The 9,223-nt window shown below is 39.3% G+C and overlaps 1 protein-coding gene across 1 annotated transcript in view; it reads right to left on the bottom strand.

Annotated features, from left to right (window-relative positions):
- Window positions 1–8,499, bottom strand: part of LOC135092667 (nephrin-like) — a 117,144-nt gene extending 108,645 nt beyond the window's left edge. The window contains exon 1 of the mRNA XM_063991272.1: window positions 8,131–8,499. The gene's annotated coding sequence lies outside the window, so the exon portion shown is untranslated. The remainder of the gene's footprint in view (window positions 1–8,130) is intronic.
- Between the last annotated feature and the right edge of the window lie 724 nt (window positions 8,500–9,223).

Here is a 9,223-nt window from a genome sequence, read left to right as displayed (position 1 = left end):
GCAACAGCGGGAGAGGAGATAGAAATGCAAATGTAATTCAGAGTCGGTGTAGAGATGGTATCAGACTTGTGCTTCTTAAAAATAAACGGGTAACTCGATATCTACATCTGATAAAAGAATTACACCTGTCGCTGGCTTCATATATATTTTTTTTTCGTGATCCCACACACATGAAAATTATACGATATTTCAATTCCAGGTCTATGCATAATATATTATACTTTTGTATTATTCTGAGTACGAAAATATTCAGGTTATATTGAATTAATGTCAGGGAAAGGCTGAGAGTTCACGGTTCACGGTTCATGGTGCCTCGCTGCGGTTCTTGCTCTGCTCCGTACTCGCTCATCAAAATTGTTTTTAAAGGCAAGTTAATCCAATTTTTCATGCGTATATTTTCTACCAATGGTTTAAAAGGCTTGTTATTTATCGATTCTTGATCTCACTACATTCATGGAAACACCTGGTTTTCTACACGTTTACTCTGCTCTCTACTCTCTTACCAGGACCACAGAGATAGCTGATCGATTTTTTTTCCTACCACTAATGTAGAATACTTGTTAACTCTTACGAGACATGGAAACACCCTTATTGCGCTACGAGTCTTGTTTAGGTCCGTCCTCTTTCATTACGACTGCTTTCAAAGGCCAGTTAATCGAATTTTCACGAGTATTTCTTCCACCAACTGCTGCAGAATACTTATCATCTATTACTGAACGTGCTATGATACGAGTCTTGCTCACGCCGCACTCTTTCACCAGTTAATCGAATTTTCATGAGTATATCTTTTACCACTGTTGCTGAATATATACTTGCGATCTTCTACTGCAATCATGAAAGTACAAAGAGGAAGAGCAATGAGGCACAAAGTAATAAGACAGGGTGTGAAGCAGACAGAGGAGTGTGTGAGGATAGGGTGTGTGGTAGGGTGAGGAGTCAGGTCTTCAAGATAGTGAGGCAGGGAGGAAGGGAGAGGAAGCTTGGTATTATGGTTCTGAGGAAGGGTGTGAAGCAGGGAAGGAGGGAGACAGGGAAGCAGGCAGGGAGGGTGTGAGGAAGGCAGGTTGGCGGTGTGGTGCAAGGATCAGCCTGCAATGCCTCACACCTTTAACCTGTCCGGCCTGCCTGCAGTACCTGGCGGCCCCGGGGAAACACTGCTGGGAGGTTGTGGGGAAAGAAAACGTAACAAGGGAAAAAGAGTTACTAAAGGCTGGCGATTTTTTTCCTCATCCTGTCATTTACTGAAGACTACAATGAAAAGGCTAAGAATTTTTTTTTTCCTTTTATTTCATTAAAGATAGAGGTTGTTTTCCCTTCTATCTTCATTTCTATATTACGTTTCTGTCTATTTCTGCCTCTCTGTCTAGCTATTTGTCTATCTACCCACCCATCAATTTATCTATTTATGTCAAACTGTACATTCCAGTCACACTCCATCATCTACTAGTATCTAAACACTGCTCACCTGATCTTACCGAAGGAGAGTCTCAAGACATTTCAGAATCAGAAGAAAGGTTCAGCCACACCTAAGCTGGCCTCTCACTCTCTGGTTTCCTCGATGAACCTTTAAGCTTTCCGGAATGTACTGGCAGCAGGAAACTCTCTGCCATTCGTTGAGAGGGAGGAACGTCAAACCACATACTGTCTTGTGTTTTTGAATGGTATGCCAGCTTCCCTTAGGACTGTTTTCAAAGGCCACTGAGATGATTAGTTGGGTTTTAATAAGTTTCTTTTTTTTTTTTTCTCATTGGTGGTCAGTTCTTGTTAAATTATCAATATATTCATGAAAAATCTGGAAAAAAAAAATGAATGTCAACTGAAATCTCTTGAATTATCACTAGGATCATGAAATCTACCTTGAAAAGCCACAACAACGTCAATGAAACGTGTTAAACTATCACCTGAACCATGAAAACACCTAAAAATCGCAATACCTTCCACTAAATTCAGTAAAAATTACCATTAGGATCTTGAAAATTCATAATATTCCGAATAATTTCAACTAAATCATCACCAAAAATCATAAAAAAAAAAACATCTTGAAAAACCCCAACAACTTCCACTAGAATAACGAAAACTCTTAAAACTCCAATAACTTAAAATTAAACCTTTTACAATCCCACCAGAATCATAAAAACGCCCAAAAGTTTCCACAGGAGCCACTTAAACTATGCCCCAGAATGACGAAAGCACTCAAACATCACAACTTCCCACCAGAGCCTGTTAAAAGTAGAGAGATAAGACGCTGAAATGTTTAAGAATACACACCACGTCGTGTCTTAGCGGAGTGATAATAGAGACCAGTGTGGCAGCTCCTGTGGCCTCGCGTGTCTGGCAGTGTGAATAAACAACCTGCTGTGTGTGTGTGTGTGTGTGTGTGTGTGTGTGTGTGTGTGTGTGTGTGTGTGTGTGTGTGTGTGTGTGTGTGTGTGTGTGTGTGTGTGTGTGTGTGTGTGTGTGTGTGTATTTACCTACTTGTATTTATCTTGTTGTAGTACACAGGACCTGAGCTACGTTCGTGTGGTTCTGTCACTGTATATTTGTATTTCTTGTGTTTTCTCCCCCCCCCCCACTCTCTCTCTCTCTCTCTCTCTCTCTCTCTCTCTCTCTCTCTCTCTCTCTCTCTCTCTCTCTCTCTCTCTCTCTCTCTCTCTCTCTCTCTCTCTCAGTTGACCTGTTTAGTATACATAGCTTGAACCAAGGTAATGTTGTCCTGTCTCCTTGCTTATATTTGCCCAGTTTCTCCCTTTTAGTACGTTTAGGTACTTGCCTGTACCTCTTCCTCGTGTGTGTGTGTGTGTGTGTGTGTGTGTGTGTGTGTGTGTGTGTGTGTGTGTGTGTGTGTGTGTGTGTGTGTGTGTGTGTGTGTGTGTGTGTGTGTGTTTACGTAACCCTATACATCCTGGTAAAGAGTAACGAGTAGACACAATCACGCACCACAGCCTCTCCTCCCTCCAGCCAGCAGCACACACAATACCCTGTTAAGGTGCGGTGCTGCTCCGGGACTCAGGCCAAGCTCGCTGAATCACCTCTGTGTGTCAGGAAGGACGCGGCTTTAAGAGTTAAATAGGATTTCCCAGGTTTTTTTTTTTTTTTTTCCTTTTCGTTTTTTTTTTTTTTTTGTAGGGGGGATGGGGGAATTTCGGATGTTTTAATAACGTTACTTAGGGAAGGTTTTTTTTTTTTATCAGCGTGCATGTTTCACGATGTGACGTCAGTGAAATATAAAAGTCATATTTTTTAGCTTCCCTTCAAACTAAGAAAAGACTAAATTCATAACTAGACTACAATGAACTCACGAAATACTAACCTTGTAACTTAAATTTACATGGAAATCCGAAATGCTAAGACATTTTTTACTAAATTCTTATAAAAAAATGTACTGAATACTAACTTTATAACTATTCTTTTTTTTCATGAAAACACCAAATACTAACCATATAACATAAATATGTATTTAAGACCACAAATATTTACTAAATTTGTAACTAAATTCTTATGAAAGAAAGGAAATACTAACTCTGTAAGCAAATCTTAATGAAGCCACCAAATAACAACTTCTCAGAGTTCATTTCACCAAATCAGCAAATAACACATCAGTAGCAACCAGTACAGTAGCAACCAGTACAGTAGCAACCAGTACAGTAGCAACCAGTACAGTAGCAACCAGTACAGCCTTCGGTGCTTTATGAGAAAATCGAATAGACTTGGAGGAGAGCAGATTAGACTGGCCTGCTATAAATCCATTAAGGCGGGGCGAGGCGCTGGCCCCTAGAGGCTGAGCGGCTGAGAGACCCTTCCCTCGAGACGCTGGTCTGCTCCGCCGTAGTTTACCTTCCCAGGCTTCCTGAGGTACTCATTTATCGACCACGGCAGGAGGATGAACAGCTGGGAGGGCCGCGCGCCAGATCCCCAAAGCCAGGCCAAATCCCCGGCCACCGAGCAGTGTTCGCAGCCAGGCGTGCTCACCTCTACATCGGGCAGGCTGTTCCTCGCCGCCTTACTCAGGACCTTAATGGCTCGCCGCACACCTGAGCTCACGTTTTTTTTTTTTCTTTCTTTTTCGGTATGATAAGAACTTTTTGATTGTTCTAGTGACAGATTAATAAGATTTCTATATCATTAACAAGAGAAACATTTTTGAGGATCCGTCCAATCATCTCCGTGGCCTTTGAAAATAGTCGTGTTGAGAGAGCAGTGTTTCTGAATACGGAGTCTATCCCAGGCCATCCCAGACACTCTTTGTTGCACCATACCCGAGCAATGAGGCGCCCCAGCAACTCACCACCTCACCGCTGCACACAGGAACACAGAAAGGTGCGATAATGAGCAAAACATTCACCATTCACCTCCAGTTTCCAGTTCATTAAGGGAGAAAATTAAAAGTATAACCATTAAAGTGTGCGGCTTAAACTTTCCCCGACATTGTGTTTTATTCCGCTCAGTTCTATTGTGTTCCGTGTTTGCTGGTGGCGGGGTGTGGCGCAGCACAGGCCTCGCCACGGACCTGCTTGTATTATTCCTCTCTCCTGTTCCCAGGGCTAAAATATGCATAACATAATATGTATAATAATATAACGTAGTGGAACGGAATGCAATGGAATTAAATGTACTGTAATATGATATACAATTTAACAATAAAGGTAACAGTAGTAGTAGTAGTAGTAGTAGTAGTAGTAGTAGTAGTAGTAGTAGTAGTAGTAGTAGTAGTAGTAGTAGTAGTAGTAGTAGTAGTGGTGGTGGTGGTGGTGGTGGTGGTGGTGGTGGTAGTAGTGGTGGTGGTGGTAGTAGTGGTGGTGGTGGTAGTAGTAGTAGTAGTAGTAGTAGTAGTAGTAGTAGTAGTAGTAGTAGTAGTAGTAGTAGTAATAGTAGTAGTAGTGGGAGTAACACTAGGAACAATAACAACAAATTATTATCACTATCATCATCATCTTTATTATTATCATTATCATTACTATTTGCCATTACTTTAATAATCATAAAATAACGACAGTACAACAAAACAGTCTCATCTTCACACAAACAGGTGCAGCTAATTGGAAGCGTGTTTACCTGTACAACAAAGTTTCTGATTACCTGCGCAACAAAATCAACACAATTCATAAGGTGAAATGAAGTCATCAAATGTCATCACGAACATGTAACACCAAACACAGGTAGAATTGCTATTATTAAGTAAAGTACCGCGAAAAGCAATGCACGTACTTTTGGCAATCTTGCATCATTACACCTGGTCCGTCAATTATTTTCTAGTATTCCTTAGCCATTATACTTGTCAAGTCAATTAATCTCTAGTAATCTTGTATTATTATTATCTGGTGCGTTAACGTTTTATTTTTCGTAATCTTTGGCCATTATACATAACTGTCATCAATCTCGTGCCACCATAATCTGGCTGGTCAATAATTTTCCAGTAATCTTCATCCATTAGAGCTGCTAGTTCAATTATTCTCTAGTAATCTTGTGCCATTATCATCTGGGGCATCAATTATATCATAGTGATCTTCCGCCATTATAATCCTTCCGTGAATCATCTGGTGCGTTAATTATTTTCTCGTAATCTGTGGCCATTATAACTGCTGGTCAATTATTCTCTAGTGTCTTCCACCATCATATCTGGTGAGTCAGTTTCAGTCCGTTACGTGAGTTGCATTTCTTGACTGAATCACGACAAGTCACACTCCCTTCCTTCAGGCAATGCAGGCTTCACAATATTTTATGTACAGAAAGACAAAAGAGGCAAACCTATCCGTCCTTGGGACGGATAGGTTCTGCCGGGGAAGCAGAAAATTAAATGTTGTAGACAATAAATAAGTAATACAACATTTTAACTTCTCTTTAACTCTTTCACCGCGGAGTAGCGGGTAACCACACTGTTACAAAATAATACAGACCAATATAAGGAACTGAGGTACAAAATAAAACTTTATAAGAGAATAATACATAATAAAAGAAGAGACTGCGGCACAAAATGTGCCTAAAAAGTCGGAGCCGATAAAAAAAAAAAAAAAAAAAAAAAAAAAAAAAATATATATATATATATATATATATATATATATATATATATATATATATATATATATATATATATATATATATATATATATATATATATATATATATATATATATATATATATATATATATATATATATATATATATATATATATATATATATATAAAGCAAAAAAAGTCTTGCAGTGAAAAGGCTCAAATACGCTTATAAAAATATCCTTTCTTTTCCTCTTCCTTTTTTTCCTTCCTTCTCTAAGCCATTATACGTAGCAGCTCAATTTTCCCCGAAGTATAGAAGTTTCCGCTATAATTCCACAGCAACAGCAGCAGCGAGGAGGTACAAGGGGGTCGGCTGTCCCCTCAGCAGGAGTGAGGTAGAAAAGAGGCGGCAGATACTTGGGGCGGGGAGACGGTCTGTCTGTCCCCGAGGAGCTTCGCCAGCCCCGCGTCAGGACTGTGGAAAGGAACACCGCGAAACTGGGAACTGTTTTTAGAAGTTGCGAGTTCGGACCCTAAGTTGGTGTGCAGAGAAAGGAGGAAAAACCCTAATTGTCCAACACTGAGACTCTCCCACAATGAAACCCGGTATTTTTTTGGCAAGTCTACTGCTCTAGTGCAACAGCGACTGGGTATAGATGGTTCACAATATATAAAAATAAGGGCAATATATGTAAATAGAAATATTAAAACAATCAAGTGTCTGAGTATAAATGAGACAAAAAATTACGAAAAATACAGAAAGTATATGCAACTGAAAATATGTAAAAAAAAAAAAAAAAAAGAAAAAAAAGAAAGAAAAAGAAATATCGTCTTGGTGTAGATGGGACAAAATATACACCGCATTAAAAAAAAAAGAACAAATACATAATAAAGTATGGAAAATATATACAAATATAAAAAATGACTAAAACTAAACGCAATATCTTCAGCAGTAATGACCAGAGGAAACAGCTCTTTGGCATAAATGGGATAAAAAAAATATAGGTGAAAAAAATTAAATAAAACAAATAAATAAATTAATGAATAAATAAATAAATAAATAAATAATCTATCTATCTATATACCAGGCCGGCAATCCCAGGCGGGGTGGCCCAGACAAAGCACCACACTCAGACACACATCATTCACACTCTTAGTCCCGTCTGCCCGTGGGAAAAAGAGAACAGAATGGAGAAAGAAAAAAAAGTAATAAGATTCAGAAATTCAAATCCATATAATCTTGGCCAGAACCTCCCACTCTCTTGAATATAATGAGTTACAACTACTTCGAATCTATTATCCCACCTACAGTAGCTAAATAGAACGCTAAAATCCCTATTATAATAACTTTTAGGAATTGCAACCCTTGTCATCTTGTCATCTAAATTTCCTACTGTCATGAATATTTACCTTTTTCGAATCTATTTTTGCACCTGTAGAGTAGACCACCACCTCCACTCCCCAGTCACGGCAGCCACAGGGAACACCACGAGGGGGCTGCGGTGTGCGGTACAGAAAGGGGAGCAGCACGGAAGTGGTCGTCATTCCAAGGGGAAATCGGAAAAAATTCAGCCTTGGGGGTTTGCAATCAGCGGCGACAGTGGCAGAAATACCACGGAGAGAACGAGAAAGAGAAGGAGAAATAGAAAGAGAAAGCGAAAGAGAGAGACAGAGAGAAAGATAAAGGTCATGGACGACACACCAAAGGCAGAAAAGAATTGTGAATTGGACTTTACATCAGAGAAGCTTAAGGGTTATTTTTCATCAGTATAAACTCGAGAAAGAATTGAAAGAAGGAACGAAGCGAGACTGACTCGATTCTGGGACAGTGAGGCAGAACGCGAGGTTGCTATGTGTGTAAGGGGCTCTCTCTCTCTCTCTCTCTCTCTCTCTCTCTCTCTCTCTCTCTCTCTCTCTCTCTCTCTCTCTCTCTCTCTCTCTTCTTTTTCTTTTTTTGTTGTTGTTGTTGCTGTTATTCTTCCTCTTATTATTATTTTCTTCCTATTCTTCATCTTTTCCATCTTCTGTATTCCTCCTCCTCTCCCTCTTTCTCCTCCTCCTCCTTCTCTCCTCCTCCACCTCCACCTCCTCCTACTCCTTCGCCTTTCCTCCCCCCCCTTCCACTGAACACCCACCTGTATATGGGCACGGTAGGCTGGTTCTCCTTGTACCAGAGTGCCAGGAGGGGCTTGTCGTTGGGGTCTGTGGGCCGCGGCACCAGGCAGGGCAGCTCCGCCTGGCCCCGCACCACCGTCCACTCAGAGAACCACGCTGGGGTGAGACAGGAGAGACCGAAGATTAGTATGTGGATGATAAGGGATACATAGATATATAGATAGATAGATAGATGGACTGACTGATTAGTGACAATATGTGGATGATTAGGGATAGAGAGATACTGATACACAGACAGACAAAAAGACAGACAGACAGATAGGCACAGAGAAAAAGACTGATTGACTGATAGATGCTGGGGAGGAAAAAAAGGAAGTATATTATTAGGAAGATTATGATAGACAGACTGATAGACACCTGTGGGGAGAGAAGGGAGCTTAGCAGGTGGATGATTATAGATAGATAGATAGATACAGATAGATAGATAGATAGACAGAAAGAGATAGATACACAGACTGGTTAGGGGTGAGAACGAAGGTTAGCATGTAGATGATTAGATAAACAGGCAACGTGACGCGGGGAATTCTTATTCACAAACTTCATATGTGTAGGTAGAAAATGTCTTATAATTAACTGAAAGAAAAAATATGAATGAATAAATAAATATACAATTAAAATAACACAAATCTGCATACGAGTGTATATATTAAAATGAATTAACTTTATATTTCATGCACAAAAAATCAAATGTCACAAAATTCATTAGACAAATGTAAATTAAAATGTCTATATACCTTTTACTGAAAAAAATAAAACTTTAAATTTACTATACAGTGCATATTGATAACGAATATGCGATATAAAATTTGCTAAACATTAAGGCATTTGCATTAACTCTTCAGTGAAGCTTAAAAAAGTAATAAATGATACATCTGGCACGAACACACACACACACACACACACACACACACACACACACACACACACACACACACAAAGAGAATACATTACTATCATTATTTCTATTCATTATTCTTTTTCCTTGCTTACTTATTTCTTTGATTTATCTTGCATTTTATTGTATCTAGTTATTTACATATTCATATATATATT

The sequence above is a fragment of the Scylla paramamosain genome, chromosome 40 (genome assembly GCF_035594125.1).
Source record: "Scylla paramamosain isolate STU-SP2022 chromosome 40, ASM3559412v1, whole genome shotgun sequence".
Taxonomy (NCBI): domain Eukaryota; kingdom Metazoa; phylum Arthropoda; class Malacostraca; order Decapoda; family Portunidae; genus Scylla; species Scylla paramamosain.
Note: the sequence above shows the minus strand (reverse complement) of the source record. Positions and strands in the feature narration are given on the sequence as shown.